At 43.1% G+C, this 17,181-nt stretch overlaps 1 pseudogene; it reads left to right on the top strand.

The window, feature by feature from the left end:
* Positions 1 to 9,630, top strand: part of LOC136479624 (wall-associated receptor kinase 2-like) — a 39,419-nt pseudogene extending 29,789 nt beyond the window's left edge.
* Positions 9,631 to 17,181: the final 7,551 nt, after the last annotated feature.

The raw sequence follows: 17,181 nt of genomic DNA, 5'->3' as shown, positions 1-17,181 counted from the left end.
TCTGCTTCCATTCACAAGCACTAACTGGGATCCTATCCCTTATAATGAACCCACATTGATTGACATATGTCTGAGCATGTGGTTCCAATGGTTTGCCGGTGCCGGTGTCGAATTCTGATATTATGAAACAGCCCTCTAATGGCTTTTTTGGCCCTCGGACTTTCCTACTCTTGCCGGTGGTTGATGTAGATCCAGAGACCGGCTACATGAGTAGAAACACAACGATTAACAACAAATATACGTATGCATGCATCTATAAGAGATGATAGATAATCGAATATACCTCGCCAGTATTTTCTTGCGCGACAATTTGTTGATCTTAAACCACCGGGATATTCAGGATATCCGCATAATCAGCAAAGTACAAACTCGTGTCATCTACATCCGCATTGGTGCCGGCATTGATAATATCCGCCATTATGTCATCATTCAAGTTATCATCCGGAGCAGCCATTTGTATATTCAAGATAACACATAGATAGAATTACTATGGCACATAACATAAGTACATGTGATAACACATATAGAATTACTAAATCCAATTAAATATAATAACACATAATATTTCAGAAGGATAAACAATAATAAGGTATAGGCTTTGGAATCGAATCAAAAACACTTTCGATCCAAAAACATGGAAATAAGTACATGTATATATACACATAGAATGATACAATTTTCTCTCTCTCTCTCTCTCTCTCTCTCTCTCTCAACACATAGAAATAAGTGCATATGTATATATCTCTAGATATGCATGTCATAACACATAGAATGTCTCTCTAGATACAATTTTCTCTCTCTCTCAACACATGGAAATAAGTACATATGTATACATATAGAATCTCTCTCTAGATATGCATGTGATATAGATAGAATTACTAATAAAATATCCAAGTGATATATAGATAGAATTACTAAAATAAAATATGCATGTGATATAGAGATAGAATTACTAATAAAATATGCATGTGTCAATTACTAAAACAAAATTAAATCTAACACATATATAGAGAGATAGAATAATAATTACTAAATATATCAAAAACTATAATAAAAAACTATCTAAAAAAAGTACTAATTAAATTTTAATACATTTAAATCTAATTAACATATACCAAAAACTATCTAAAAACTAACTAAAAACTAAGAATAAACTACTAATTAAATTTTAATCTAACATATATATCAAAAACTATCTAAAAACTATCTAAAAACTATCTATATAAACTATCTAAAAACTAGCTGGGGCGGATGGCGGGCCGGGCAGGGCGTGCTAGCCGGCCATGGGGCCAAGCTGAGCACCTCGCGCGAGGCGTACACGACTCGGAGACGGCGAGATCGCGCAGCCGGGCGAGACGACGACGGCGCGGCACGACAGACGAGAGCTCGACGGCCGCCGGGCGGGGCTCGACGACGAGGCCGGGCGGGAAGCGATGCGGGCGGATTGGCACGGCCGGGCAAGGGTAGACGACGGCGGCGGCGCGGCGCAGAGACGAGCTCGACATGGCCGGGCGCGGCAGAGACGAGATCGACGTGTAGATCGAAAAGTAGAAGATGAACAGACAGGAACCGTTCGATATATATAGGCCAGGACCCTTTAGTCCCGGCTGGTAACACCAACCGGGACTAAAGGAGTTTTAGTCCCGGTTGGTGTTACCAGTCGGGACTAAAGGTATTTTTGGGCGGGCAACTCCGCCCACCCTTTAGTCCCGGTTCCTGGCCTAGGCCGGGACTGAAGGCCTGAAAATTTTGGCAGCCCATCATAGTAATTGGAAAGGCCTGGGATTTTGATTTTGTTCTCCTTGTTTAATACTAGGTTAATCAATTAATTCTTTAGCAACTTCAACACTTTGCAATATTTATTTTAAAAAATACTATTGATTAACTAATTATTTATTGTAAATAGGAAAATTTTGTAACCTAAAGTTTTTAATTTCTTTTTATGAATATAGAATATAAATGTTACTAATACTAAGTATTTTGTTAATGCAAAAATATATTTGTAACTTAAAATTAATAAAACTAATATTATTCGATAGGAAATTTATTATCACATTATTGTAACGTTAATGTTTCAATTTTTTCTCGGTTTTTGACCAAAATGACAGGAAATTTTTGTTGAACCTATAAAAATAAAGAAAATATAGTATTTTTATTCTACAAATTTTTCAAATGAAAAAACGGCTTATATAAGGATTGTATATCTTGATGAGCTGAACAAACTTGGTATTCAAAATTTTTCAATTTGAGACAATCTAGGGTTCCGAAAACTAGTTTGTAGACGTCGAAATTTAAAAATCATAAATTTGAACCATCTAAACTTTCTCAAATGGAAAGTTGACTAAAACAACAATTGTATATCTTGATGAGATGAACAAACTTGGTATTCAAAACTTTTCAATTGGAGACAATCTAGGGTTCCAAAAACTAGTTTGTAGGCGTCGAAATTTAAAAATCACAAATTTGAACGGTCCAAACTGTCTCAAATGGAAAGTTGACCAAAACAACAATTGTAGATCTTGATGAGTTTAACAAACTTAGTATTCAACACTTTTCAATTTGAAGTCATAGAGTTCATAATACTAGAGTCAAAGTGTTGTTTTTTCATTTGACCAAATTTGACTTGGTCAAACTTGCTCAAATGAGACACTAAATGACCTCAGATGAAAAAACTCTGAATACCAAGTTTGATCATCTTAGCAAGATCTACAATTGTTACATAGCTTATTTTTCCATTTGAGAAAACGGTTTATCAAACACTAGTCACAAATTCTTAAATCTCATATAGACTTTCTAAAATTATGTCAAACACTTGTGAAATTTAAATCATACGGGCACAACAGTGAATTTTTTCTTAACGTATGACCCTTGGTTATGATCTTGTCATAACCATGGAGTGTCTTCATCATTTAACATGATGCTTGGATCTTTCTTCACTATGATGGGTAGAATTCGGATATTTCTTTCATAATCTTCTGATATGTCTGACTTGTCTTTAATTCCCACTATATTTATTTTCCTAGAAAGAACTATGTGGCGCTTTGGCTCATTGATCATTGAGTTGATGTCTTCATTTTTTTCTCTATTTGATTTTGTAGACATGTCTTTCACATAGAACACCTGACTCACATCAGCAGCAAGGACGAATGGTTCGTCTTTGTACCCAATATTGTTGAGGTCCACTGTTGTCATTCCATACTCTTTGTCGACTGTTACCCCTCCTCCGGTCAACTTCACCCATTGGCACCGGAACAAAGGGACTTTAAAATTAGGTGCGTAGTCTAGTTCCCATATCTCTTCTATGCGGCCATAATATGTTTGTATATTCCCATTTGGATTTGTGCCATCTATGCGAACACCACTATTTTGATTGGTGCTCCTTTTATCTTGGGCAACTATGTAAAATGTATTCTCATTTATCTCGTACCCTTGGTACATGAGGATATGTCATGATGGTTGCCTAGCCAACAAATACAGTTGCTCATCAATAGTGTCATCGCCTTGACATTCTTTTCGCAACCAACCACTGAAACTTTCCATGTGCTGACGCCTAATCCAAGCTTCAGTCTTCCCTGGAAACTTGGATCATAAGAACTCCTTATGTATCTTGATGTACGGATGCACCAATGACGAATTCTGAAGAACGGTGTAGTGTGCTTTATTGAAATAATCGTCTTCCATGCCAATATATGTTTTCTTCCCTAAAGTTCCTTTACCACTGAGTCTCCCCTCGTGTCGCGATTCGAGAACGCCAATCGGGGCAAGGTCAGGAATAAACTCAACACAGAACTCAATGACCTCCTATGTTCCATAGCCCTGGGCGATGCTTCCTTCAGGCTTAGAACGGACTTTCACATATTTCTTCAAGACTCCCATAAACCTCTCAAAGGGGAACATGTTATGTAAGAACACAGGTCCAAGAATACTAATCTCCTTCACCAAATGAACTAGGAGGTGTGTCATGATATTAAAGAAGGATAGAGGGAACACCAACTCAAAGCCGACAAGACATTGAACCACATCATTCTGTAGAGTAGCTAGTTCCACTGGATTGATTGCCTTCTGAGAAATTGTATTGAGGAATGCACATAGCTTCACGATGGCTAGACGTACATGTGGAGGTAGAATTCCTCTTAAAGCAACTGGAAGCAATTGCGTCATAAGCACATGGCAGTCGTGGGACTTTAGGTTTAGGAATTTCTTCTTTGGCACATTTATTATACCCTTTATATTGGAGGAGAATCCCGATGGGACCTTGATGCTGCTTAGACATTCGAACATGTTGTCCCTCTCTTCTTTGCTAAGCGTGTAGCTAGCAGGACTTAAGTAATAACGTCCATCATCTATCTTCTCTGGATGAAGGTTGTCTCATTCTTTCATGCCCTGCAAGTCCTGGCGTGCTTCAAGTGAATCCTTTGGCTTCCCGTACACACCCATGAATCCTAATAGGTTCACACAAAGATTCTTTGTCAGGTGCATCACGTCGATTGCGTTGCGGACCTCTAGGACTTGCCAATAGGGTAGCTCCCAAAAGATGGACTTCTTCTTCCACATGGGTGCGTGTCTCTTAGCATCTTTGGGAACAGATTCACTGCCTTGTCCCTTTCCAAATACTACTTCACATCATTGACCATTGCGAGTACATCTTTCCCGGTTCGGTTATGAGGCTTCTTCCGGTGGTCTGGCTTACCTTTAAAATGCTTCCCTTTCTTTCTTACTTGGTGATTCATAGGAAGGAATCGACGATGGCCAAGGTACATGACCTTTTGATATCTTTTCAAATATATACTGTCAAGGTCATCAAAATAATGTGTGCATGAATTATATCCTTTGTTTGTCTGACCTGAAAGATTACTTAAAGCAGGCCAATCATTGATTGTTACGAACAACATTGCTTGTAGGTCAAAGTGTTCTTGTTTGTACTCATCCCAGACACGTACACCTGGTTTATTCCATAAAACTAGAAGTTCTTCAACTAATGGCTTCAGATAGACATCAATATCGTTGCCAGGTTGCCTCGAACCTTGGATGAGGATTGGCATCATAATGAACTTCCGCTTCATGCATAACCATGGAGGAAGGTTGTAGATACATAGAGTAACTGGCCAAGTGCTATGACTAGTGCTCTGCTCCCCAAAAGGATTCATACCATCTGTACTTAAGGCGAACCTTAAGTTTCTAGCCTCATTTGCAAACTCTGGAAATTCCCTGTCTATCGCTCTCCACTGGGACCCATCAGCTGGGTGTCTCAGCATATTATCTACCTTACGGTCTTATTTATGCCACTGCAACAACTTTGCATGGTCTTTATTTCTGAACAAACATTTTAAGTGTGGTATTATAGGAGCATACCACATAACCTTGGCAGGGATTTTCTTTCTAGGACGTTGTTCACCCTTGACGTCACCAGGATCATCGTGCCTGATCTTATACCGTGATGCTTTACATACCGGGCATTCATCCAAATTCTCGTATTCATTGCCATGGTAAAGGATGCAGTCATTAGGACATGCATGTATCTTCTGGATTTTTAATCCCAAAGGGCAGACAACCTTTTTTGCTTCATACGTAGTGGTGGACAATTCATTTGGCTTCGGAAGCATCTTCTTTATGAGGTTCAATAAATTCCCAAATGCCTTGTCGGATACACCATTCTTTGCCTTCCACTGTAGCAATTCCAGTGTTGTACCCAGCTTTTTTTGCCCCTCTTCGGCCATCGGGTATAGCAACTTCCTATGATCCTCAAGCATGCGCTCGAACTTAACTTTCTCTTTTTCACTTTCGCATTCTTGTTGTGCATCACGAATGGCATCGCCAAGAGCATCACCGAGATCATCTTCTGCCGCTACCTCTTCTTCATCTCCCTCCATTGTAGTATCATCAAAGGCACCATACTGAGCAATAATGTCATCAATGTCTAAATCTTCTCCTTCACCTTCTTCCATCATGACCCCGCTTTCTCCATGCTTAGTCCAACATATATAGTTTGACATGAAACCTGAATTAAGCAAATATGAATGAAGACTCATTGAGCTTGAATATTCCTTTAAATTCTTACATAGGGCACATGGACAGCACATGAAACCATCCCGCTTATTTTCCTCGGTCACACATAAGAAATAGTGCACGCCCTCAATAAAGTCTTGGGAAAGGCGATCGGCATTGTACATCCAATGGCATGACATAATCTGCATTACACGATAGATTATGAAAACCTTGAACATAATTAAGTATTTTATTACACAACATAGATGACACACACGGTTGATTAATTAACTAAGCCTGGCTACAACATAAGCAATCCCAACTATCACTAAACAAACTAAAACTACAATGCACTTCAGTAACATAATTATTTCGTGACCGTACGCAACTAAAACAGACAAATCATTCGTCTGTTGAATATCAATAAGCTTCTCCTACTGGCTCACTGCCTCATCATCAACAGCCGCTACCTTAAGCGCACCCAAATTTTGCACGTATATAGCATAATCTTCCTCACAGTACCAACCATCGCATCCATTGCCCTCCCACTAAAATTAAAGCCAAAAAAATATTTATTCAAAAATATTCAAGAAAAGCAGGTCAATTAGCCATAATAATCAAATGCGTAAGAAACTCACATCGCGATCCGGGCACTTGTAGAAAACACGACCCTTGTTGGGTCCCTGTCTCTCGACTCGGTACTCCATCACAATCTTCTGCTTACACTTGCCGCAGAAAATAAGAGGGAGTTCTGGCCTCAGTCGTTTCGAAACCGAACGAGAGGCCGAGGATCCGGTACCAGTTGTCATCTACTTTCTATACTTATTTTTATAAACTAGTGTAAATTTCACATTTTCTAAAATAGTATATTTAAACAAAACTAAAATTATTTATTTATCTAACTAAACCATGAAATATGTACTATGTATAATAGTAAAATACCAAACTATCAAGTGATTTTACTATTGTAAATCATCATGTGATTTTGAGCTAAAATGACATAGAAATCATAATCAAATCCACCATATCAAGTTACTTTCTATACTTATTTTTGCAAACTATTGTAAATTTCTCATTTCTAAAGTAATATATTAAAAAAAATCTCCTCCTTGACGTCCGTTACCGCTCGGCAGAGAACATGCTCGCCGAGATGAACACGGTCCGCAAGTTCAACTAGTACGGATTTTCTATAATTTTCTAACTATTTTCTAAGTTTTTCATTTCATGAAAAATTTAATTCTAAAAAATAAAAGGCATGATTTCTAAGTATTTCATTTCATGGAAAAAATAATTCTAAGTGACCTGCTCGATATCGGCGAGCTCGCGGGCGTTTAGGTTGCCGAGGATAGTAACATTTGTAGATGACATTTGTAGGTCTGAAGTTATCAAATATCCATCAAATTATAGCTCAAAAACATATTTCAATAAATAACCATCCGTACTAGTTGACCTTGTTTACGTGATCATCTCGGCGAGCATTTCTCCACCGGACGGCACCGTACTTGGCCAAGGAAGAGCTCCGATTCTACGAGAAAGAGAACACGGTCTTCCACGACCATTGCCGCTCTCCCTCGTAAAATCAAAGCTCCTCCTTGACGTCCGTTACCGCTCGGCAGAGAACATGCTCGCCGAGCTGAACACGGTCCGCAAGTTCAACTAGTACGGATTTTCTACAATTTTCTAACTATTTTCTAAGTTTTTGATTTCATGGAAAATTAATTCTAAGATCACGTAAGCCATCGGGGACGAGGATGGCGCGTGCTCCAGCGAGGACGAGCGAGGCGTGATTTTGATGAACTAATTTAACTTTTGTTTATCAAACATATATGCAAATCATCATGTGATTTTGAGCTAAAAATGACATAAAATCATAATAAAGTCCAACATATAAAGTTACACATGCATCTACATCGCAAAATGAGATAAGCTACTGATAAAACATAAGAGGATTAAGTTTGTTACCTCCAAAATCGAAGAGCAACACCAATGGAGGGGGAGATAGCAAGAACAACAGCAAGCTGAAGAGCAGAGGCAGTGAGTTTAAATGGAATAGCTCGGGCTCGGGGAGGAAGAAATGAGCTGGTCTATAGGCCGAGATAATTAGTCCCGGTTAGGGGGCCAAACCGGGACTAAAGATTAATCTTTATTCCCGGGGCATCACCTAAACCGGGACTAAAAGCTTTAGTTCCGACTGGTATTACCAACCGGGGTTTACCTTTAGTCCCGGTTGATAATACCAGCCGGGACTAAAGATCCCTGCCCCGCGGACGACCGTTGGGTAGGAACCTTTAGTCCCGGGGGCAAAAAATGCCGAGGCTAATGCCAAATTGGGACATCGTTCTAAAGTCTGTTCTCTAGTAGTGTACTTACATTAGTAGCTTGCAAAAATGATCATATTAGTGTATGTGTATGTACATTTTCAGGTTTAATTATTGGTTTGTCAGTTGCTAGTGGCCCAGCGCTCCTTCTGATAGTTTTGGGTATATTTTTCCTACTCCGCAAGTTTAAACAACGCAAGATAAAAGTACAGAAACAAAAGTACTTCAAGCAAAATCGTGGACAATTGTTGCAACAGCTGTTGTCCCAAAAGGCAGACATTGCAGAAAGGATGATAATACCATTGGATGAGCTTGCAAAGGCCACAAACAACTTCGACACAGCTCGTGAGATTGGTGGCGGAGGGCATGGTACTGTTTACAAAGGAATACTATCAGATTCACATGTCGTGGCCATCAAAAAGTCAAAGATTAGCATGAAGAAAGAAATAGATGAGTTCATAAATGAGGTAGCAATCCTCTCACAGATCAACCATAAGAATGTGGTAAAACTCTTTGGATGTTGCCTAGAGACTGAGGTGCCATTGTTGGTGTATGAGTTTATTCCCAATGGGACCCTTTATCACCATATTCATATCGAAGGCCAAGAAAGGTCACTTTCATGGAGCAATAGGCTGAGGATCGCAACTGAAATAGCTACTTCTCTTGCCTATCTTCACTCATCAGTTTCAATCCCAATAATCCATAGAGACATCAAGTCTAGTAACATACTTCTTGATGATACAATGACATCAAAGATATCCGACTTTGGAGCTTCAAGGTACATTCCGATAGACAACACAGGGTTGACAACAAGGATACAGGGAACATTCGGATACTTGGATCCAGAGTGCTTTTAAACCGGTCGTCTTACCGAGAAAAGTGATGTTTATAGCTTTGGTGTAATTCTTGTGGAGCTACTCACCAGGAAGAAACCAACTTGTTCACATTTGTCCAATGAATATGGTGGCCTTGTTCCACATTTCCTCAATCTACTTCCTCTAGAAACCTTGACCAGATAATGGATCCACAGGTTCTAGAGGAAGGAGGCACAGAAGTACAACAAGTTGTTATGCTTGCAGCATCCTGTATAAACATAAGAGGTGAAGAAAGACCAACGATGCGACAGGTTGAACTTACACTAGAAGGACTTCAACAAGGTTCCAACAAAAAGTACAAGAAAGATGATATGGTAACTGAAGAATTTGTGAATGGTAGCATTGGGGGATACTATCCATCAGGGACTAGTGAAAGGCAGAGACCTGAGGAATCTAGTAGAAGATACAGTTTGGAGCAAGAGATGATGATGTCGGCGAGGTATCCTAGATAGCATAGCTCTGTGTCGTGTGCATCAGTAGCACAGGGGATTAGTTAACTTCTCCTACTAGTATTTTTATGCATGATGATTCTACTGGATCCTCTATTTGTACCATTGCTTTTGTTTTGTTCACATGATTCAGCCATATCACCAGTTAATAAAGATAACCATCAGACTTGTCGAATCAGCTGTAGATTGAGCCACCTCTATTCAAAAAAATTCTCGTTACTGAAAATCATTTCTATATTGCCTTTTGATGTCTTCTACCGGTCACGCCTTTCCCATATGTATGCACCTCTCTATATATTGTTCACTATTTTATTTATATATAATTTATTCTATATTGCCTTTTGATGTCTTCTGCCGGTCCCGCCTACCTGTTGCCCCGCCCCTGGCCCCTTCTTTCCCCATTATCGTTGATGTGTGCCAGGGCTGTCCCGACTCCCGAGGAAATCCGAGGTCTTGTATGAAACTAAAAAATGAGGCCTACTAACTTGAAAAAAAATAGGGCTAAAATAAGATGTACGACATAATATATTATATTGCAATAAGATATGTCAAGAATGGTACCTATGTTACATTATCTTTATTTGAATAGCATTATTCTTTTAGTGTTCTTTGAAATGGAATCTTCAATGATACGCTCATAATCAATCTTCTCCAACATCTGGGCACAGCGCGGTAGGAGACGTCGAGACTAAGAAGTTTGGGATTTGGGATCACACTATCGCAGAGTCAGGGAGACAAAACGTCCGTGCGGCCGGACGGGAAATCATTTTCTATTGGGCTAATTGGCCATGCTATTGGGCCAGGCCAACGAACGGATCAAACAAATACGACCTGCTTAGCTATATAGGTAATGGTACTACATACTTGGAAGCCTATCAGAATTGGAGGCATGTTGAGTACTTCCTCGGTCCTAAAATAGTTGATGTTTTTTTATAGCATTCAGGTTTTGTCCCAAAATACTTAACATTCTCGCTTTCTAATACACCCTTCTCTTTTCCCAATACATTAGTGTTTCTATCTCTCTCCTTCTCATAAGAGATATTTTGATCTTTTAGCTATAACATTGGTATCTCTGCACAATCATATAACATCCATTATTTTGTAACATATGGAGCAAGTGGATAATTAAGCTACACAATACGGAGAGAGTTTGTCAAGACTTATTTCAAATCAAATATGTTCGAAACCTCATACTAAGTGGTTAAAAAGTTGTTGACTCGCACTTTTAGTCTTGTCTTATGTGATTAATGGACTAATTCATAAGTATTTCGAGGTTTAAGCTTTTAACTGGAAATCAAAATAGATTTTGGAGGTATATGATTATGAATCCATGCTTTGAAATTCCAGTACCTTGCTTTGTTTATTGTTGTTGAATGGAAATAAGCAACAAGAACTGGTTGCAAAAAAAAAGTAAGTGACACATCCTTGTTGCAAGGGTTGCTAATATAAACTTGGCAGAGAAAAAGGCTTTATATATAAGACATCTAGTCAATAATGCAATTCAAACTCTATGCAAGAAATTTGGCATATGAATAAACCTCTAAAAATAATAAAAATATTTGCGCTGTCACATAACAGTCGGTACCCATGCACCGTGGAGTCAAGGCACACTGGAGAGTGAGTCAAGTAGTGACCAATAGATGCCGTGCTTTTTTCGACAAAGGAGATAGGGAGTGGATAGCGTCTGGACGTCTGGATGTCCGCACCTGCTGCCCGCCCCAAATGATAACATCAAACACGCCTCGTGCACTGACACACACATAACAATAACGCGCACGGGGTCCAAAATTGTCAGACACAACATTGACCGACACAGCACGACACCCATGTGACTCAACACGACTCGAAACGCTCATGTATGCATGCACCTCCTGCCTCTGCTCGCCCGCACGATGCTGCTACGTCCTGCCTTATGCTGCTGCTGCCGCGCCTGTCGGGCTGGCCTTCCTGCTGCTGCGGCACACAAGTGCCTGGTACTGCAGTACGCATGCGACTGCTGCTGCACATGCATGTGGGGTCCGCCGCGTTCACTTTGCTTCCCGCACACACGGGGACTACTGTGCCCGAGGGGACCACCTGCTCCGCCTGCGCCCACTTCCCGCGCCTGCTCGTGGAACACTTGCAACATGTAGTATTTGCTACAACATTCATCTAAAAATAGATGAAACATTTAAAATATACTCTTGCAACATATGTGTATGGCCACTGTAACATATAAAATATCTAGATAAAACGCTTGCAACATACGTTTGATACAACTAAAACATTTGAAAACATACACTTTGTAACATACGTGTATGACCACTGCAACATATGCAACATCTAGATAAAACACTTGCAACATGTACGTTTGAAACAACTAAAACATTTGAAAAACATACAAGTCCAGTGTACGTGTATAGCCAGTGCAACATATGCAACATTCAGATAAACCACTTGCAAACATATGTTTGAAAACAGCAGAAACATTTGAAATATACACTTATAACATACGTGTATAGACATTACAACATATGCAACACAAGATCTACTTTTGCAACATCCAAATGAAACATATGCAACATACATCTGAAACGCATGAAACATACTGTTGTAACGTGTGTTCAGCTACTTGTTGCCGCCTAACAGATGCTCGTTGACATGAAGCTTGATGCCATGATGCGAAGGTCGCCCACGGTCCACGGGCCTCGGCTATGCGCAGTGTGAGTCCGGCTGGGAGGCGCGAGGTGCGGCGGAGTGCAGCGCGAGGCGCGAGGCACGAGCAATGCGAGGCACAAGCAGCGCGTGACGCAAGGCACGAGGAACGGATGGGGCATGAGGCAACTGCATTCTAGTAGTGGTGGATAAATTCTCCAAGTATGCCCATTTCATACCTTTAACTCACCCTTTCACTGCCTTGCAAATTGCCAAGCATTTCATGGATAATATTTTCAAGCTGCATGGTATGCCCTCTGCTTTGATCTCTGATAAAGATAAAATTTTCACAAGCCATCTCAGGCAAGAACTCTTTCGTTTGTCCAACACTGAACTTCAAATGAGACAGCTTATCATCCTCAAACGGACGGCCAAACCGAAAGAGTGAATCAATGTCTAGAAGCTTACCTCAGGTGTACTGTCAATGCTTGTCCCAGCAAATGGCGAGATTGGCTACCTTTAGCAGAGTATTGGTATAATACCAGTTTTCATTCTTCTTTGCAATGCACACCTTTTGAAGTACTGTATGGTCATGAACCCCGTCACTTTGGTATTGATCATCTCCAAGACTGTGCTGTTGCTGATCTGCAAGTCTGGCTCAAAGAACGTCATCTTATACAACAGTTGCTGCATCAGCAACTTCTTCGGGTTCAGCAGCGTCAGAAACATCAAGCTGATAAACACAGGACTGAATGCGCATTTCAAGTGGGTCAATCGGTGTTTGTCAAACTACAACCTTATGTTCAGTCCAGTTTGGCCCATCGAGTGAATCAGAAGCTGTCTTATCGTTATTTTGGTCCATTCAAGATTGTTCAGAAGATTGGCGCTGCGGCTTATAAACTCCAACTTCCAGCAGAGTCTTCAGTGCACCCAGTTTTTCATGTCTCTCAACTCTAACTTGCCGTCAGCTCTTCTATGCAGGTCAGTGCTGACATTCCCCCTGCTCCATCTCCATTCCAGTACCCCTTGAAGATTCTGCAACGACGTCGTACTAAACCTCATCGTTCTGATCAAATCCTGGTTCATTGGTCGGAATGGCCCGAGCATCTTGCAACCTGGGAGGACGAACAAGCCCTGAAGCTTACTTTCCCGGCGGCACCAGCTTGGGGGCAAGCTGGATCTCAAGATGGGAGGAATGTCACGGTACCAGGAGATGCTGATATCAACAAGGGTGAAGGCGGAAAGATGGCGGATGGAGAGGAAGGAAGAATGGTACCAGGCCGGCCCAGGCGGATGATCAAGCCCAGTACACGCTATCAAGGCCTAGAGTGGAAGGTCGGCCCATGACGATGTCGTAACGATCGAGTGAGCGTGTTAGCTGTTAAGAGGAAGGAGACGTGAGGCAGGGGAAAGAAAAAGAAGAAGGAATAGGTCGGCTGTGCCGGAGGCGTGAGAGGCGAGCGAGTGCTCGATGTAGTTGCTACTCCTTGTTAATCCACTCATACTCTGTGATCTTCTGAACCATGGAGAAGTAAACTCTTAACAAGTTGTTCCTGGACTGCTCTCACTTTCCCCATGTGGAAATCATGATCTTCTGAAGCTGTTTCTCTGGACTGCCACATGAAATCAACTAATCATTAAAATTGTGAAAAAATAAACTTCAAAACTTCATACTGTAAAGAACAGTCACTGAACCCAAAATGGGCAGTTGCAGCCATGAATTTTATCACATAATCAGCTAAATGAAGACTCTATCAGGTAAATGAGCTAAAAACAGATGATGGTCTGCATATGAGAGTACCCCTGCTCCACAAACGAATAGTATGATACCCCTATGTTGTGCAAAAGTTTACAAAATAATCATAAATGACAGGAACTTCATATAATAGGTACTGTAACTAGCAGTACAGCATGACGGTTGCAGGTAGTAATCAGTATACCCCAAAGATCCATGTTACTTATAGTTGGTTCAGCATGGAGTTTACAAAGAACCACAAATCTGTATTACTATGTTTTCTCTAATCCCTCAATGACAGACAGGAAAGCATATTTAAATGGCTATTAAAGAAATCACAAATTTGCATTTTAAATAGTAAGTCAAGAGGCTGACGGTTGCAGGTAGTAATCTGCACTGGCTGGGCTTGTACTCGTCAATTTCAGCAACAAGAACATACTAGGAAAAGGTCAATCTTGTGCTGGCCAATCTGTTGTCACCTATATATGCTACAATGAAGATGTGCAGCAAGGGCTTGGATTGTCTCCTCCTCTCGGTGTGTAGCCTGTGCGTGCCGTGCTGGTGCAGCAGCCTGACCGTGGCGTGTGCACATGGGATCGGCTGGCGTCGGAACCTCCTACTGAAACTTGAAGAAATTGAGCTTTGGAAGGTACATAGTCAGTGCAAACTCTCATGAGTTCCAAACTGAAATTACAAACACAGGAGGACAAACTCTACAAGAGCAAAAATTAATTAAAATATTAAGACACCTAACACAACTCAGCTTTGGAAGGTACATAGTGTTGGCCCCCGGATCTCCCGCACGGGTGAGCCGACCGCTCACCGGCGTTACCGACCACACACTATGGCTAGAGGTAGAAGAAGGGAGGGAGAACAGAGCGCGCACACACACAGCACAAGCACCAGCGTTGGCCGGAGCTCTGCAGAGGAGATGGCAAAACTGAACTCGCTCACTTTACTGAGTTGCAGTGGGAAGCTATAAATACAACTCTACCCATCTAATCCTAGCACACAGACATGACAGGCTGCCATGCTGCTACAGTGACTAGATATGAGAGCAGGGCTGACTTTGGCGTCTGCCCGTGCTGTGGCTACAGTGCGGCAGGGGGAGCCTTTCGGCGTCTGCCCTTGCCGCACGCTCACATGGTGGGAGAGCAGCAGATTACTTTACAATTCTTCCTCTAATCTTGCTGCTAACCCTAGAACCTCCACCATGCCGATCATCTTCTTCAACTCCGCGAACCGAAGACGGCCAAGCGGCTTGGTGAGGACGTCCGCGATTTGACGACCAGTTTCGACGAACTCGATGACGATCTGCCCTCTATCAACACAGTTCCTAAGGAAGTGAAACTTGATGTCGATGTGCTTACTCCGGTCGTGAAGAACCAGATTCTTCGCGAGGGCAATAGCGGGCTGGTTGTCCACCACCAGTGCTGGTGGGTGAGCTTCCACACCGGTCGGCTCGCCCAGCAGCCGATGCAACCACACAGCTTGTCACGACGTTGTGGCCACCACCACGTACTCTGCCTCTCACATGGACAGCGCCACCACCTTCTGTTTTAGCGACAGCCATGAGATTAGAACCGAGCACGCTAGAAGTGCTCCGCCTTCCGTTGATGTCCTCCGCCATGTCTGCACCGCTGAACACAATGAGCTATAGCCCACTTCCGCCAGTCTTGGAAAAGACAATCCCCTGATCCACCGTCCTCTTGACGTAGCGTAGCAGCCACTTCACTGTGGCCCAGTGATCCTCTCGAGGATCCTCCATGAAGCGGCTAACATAGCCCACGGCGAACGCAATGTCCGGCCTCGTGTGGACTAGGTAGCGCAGACCGCCGACGATGCTTCGGTAGAGTGTTGCATCTACCTTCGCCGCGGTACTGGCATTCATCAGCTCCAGCCGCTCCTCCATTGGAGTCACGTACGGTTTGCACTCAGCCATGCCGCTCCACTCCAATAGCTTCGTGGCGTACGCGCTCTGACCGAGCGTGAGCGCCTCCTTCCCCTGTCTCACCTCGATGCCGAGGTAGTATGAGAGCGTGCCAAGATCGCTCATTCGAAAACAAGCCGCCATCTCGCGCTTGAAGCTGTCATTGTCCTCCGCATGCGCGACGGTGATGATCAAGTCGTCCACATATACGCCGACGACGAGCTCCTCCTTCCCCCGTCGCCGCATGTAGAGCGCGTACTCAGTTGCACACCGCGTGAACCCAAGCTCGCCCAGCGTGGCGTCGGCGTTCCATGCTCACGGGGCCTACCACAGCCCGTAGAGCGCCTTGCGCAGTTGGAGCACCCTGTGCTTCGCTCCCTTGACGGCGAAACCCTGAGGTTGCGTGACGAATACCGTCTCCGCCAGCTCGCCGTTGAGGAAGCCCGATTTTACGTCTAGATGATGGACGCGCCAGTCCTTCGCCGCTGCCAAAGCCAGCAGTAGTCAGATAGACTCCATGCGAGCTACCGGCGCAAAGACTTCCTCGAAGTTGATGCCCTCGCGCTAGACAAAGCCTCGGGCGACGAGACGAGCCTTGTGCTTGACAATGGTGCCGCGCTCGTCCCGCTGGACCTTGTACACCCACTTCAGGCCGATCGGACGGCATCCTGGAGGTGGAGCGATGAGCTCCCAAGTTTCGTTTTCCTCGATCGCCTTCATCTCCTCCAGCATCGTCCATCAATTTGCATCGTGCTCGGCCAGCGCGAACGTGGGTGGTTCTTCTACACTGACGAGAAGCAGGTCTGGGTCATTGAGCAGCCGACCCACCAGGCCTGAGGACCCTGTGCCACCAACGATGTCGTCCAGCCTACGGAACCGCACCTCCTCACCGTCGTGGAAAGAATCCACGAACTCTGTGATGTCGCTTGGAGGTGAGATGAACTCGATCGACGTCGATGGAGTCCCGTGTTCCGCTAGAGTGGTCAGCACAACACCTGGAGTGCTCGGCACCTCGGCTGCAGTGCTCGGCATTACTCCTAGACCGCTCATCACCACTCCTAGAGTGGTTGGCACCACTGCAGGAGTGCTCGGCACCAGTCTTGGAGTGGTCGGTACCACTACAAGACCTCTCGGCTCTGCTACGAGAGTGTTTGGCACCACTCTCGGAGTGCTCAGCACCCCTCCTGAAGTGCTTGGCACTGCTCTAGGAGTGCTCGGCTCTGTTGCTAGAGTGGTTGGCACTTCCACTCGAGCG

The sequence above is a fragment of the Miscanthus floridulus genome, chromosome 9, assembly GCF_019320115.1.
Source record: "Miscanthus floridulus cultivar M001 chromosome 9, ASM1932011v1, whole genome shotgun sequence".
NCBI lineage: Eukaryota > Viridiplantae > Streptophyta > Magnoliopsida > Poales > Poaceae > Miscanthus > Miscanthus floridulus.
Note: the sequence above shows the minus strand (reverse complement) of the source record. Positions and strands in the feature narration are given on the sequence as shown.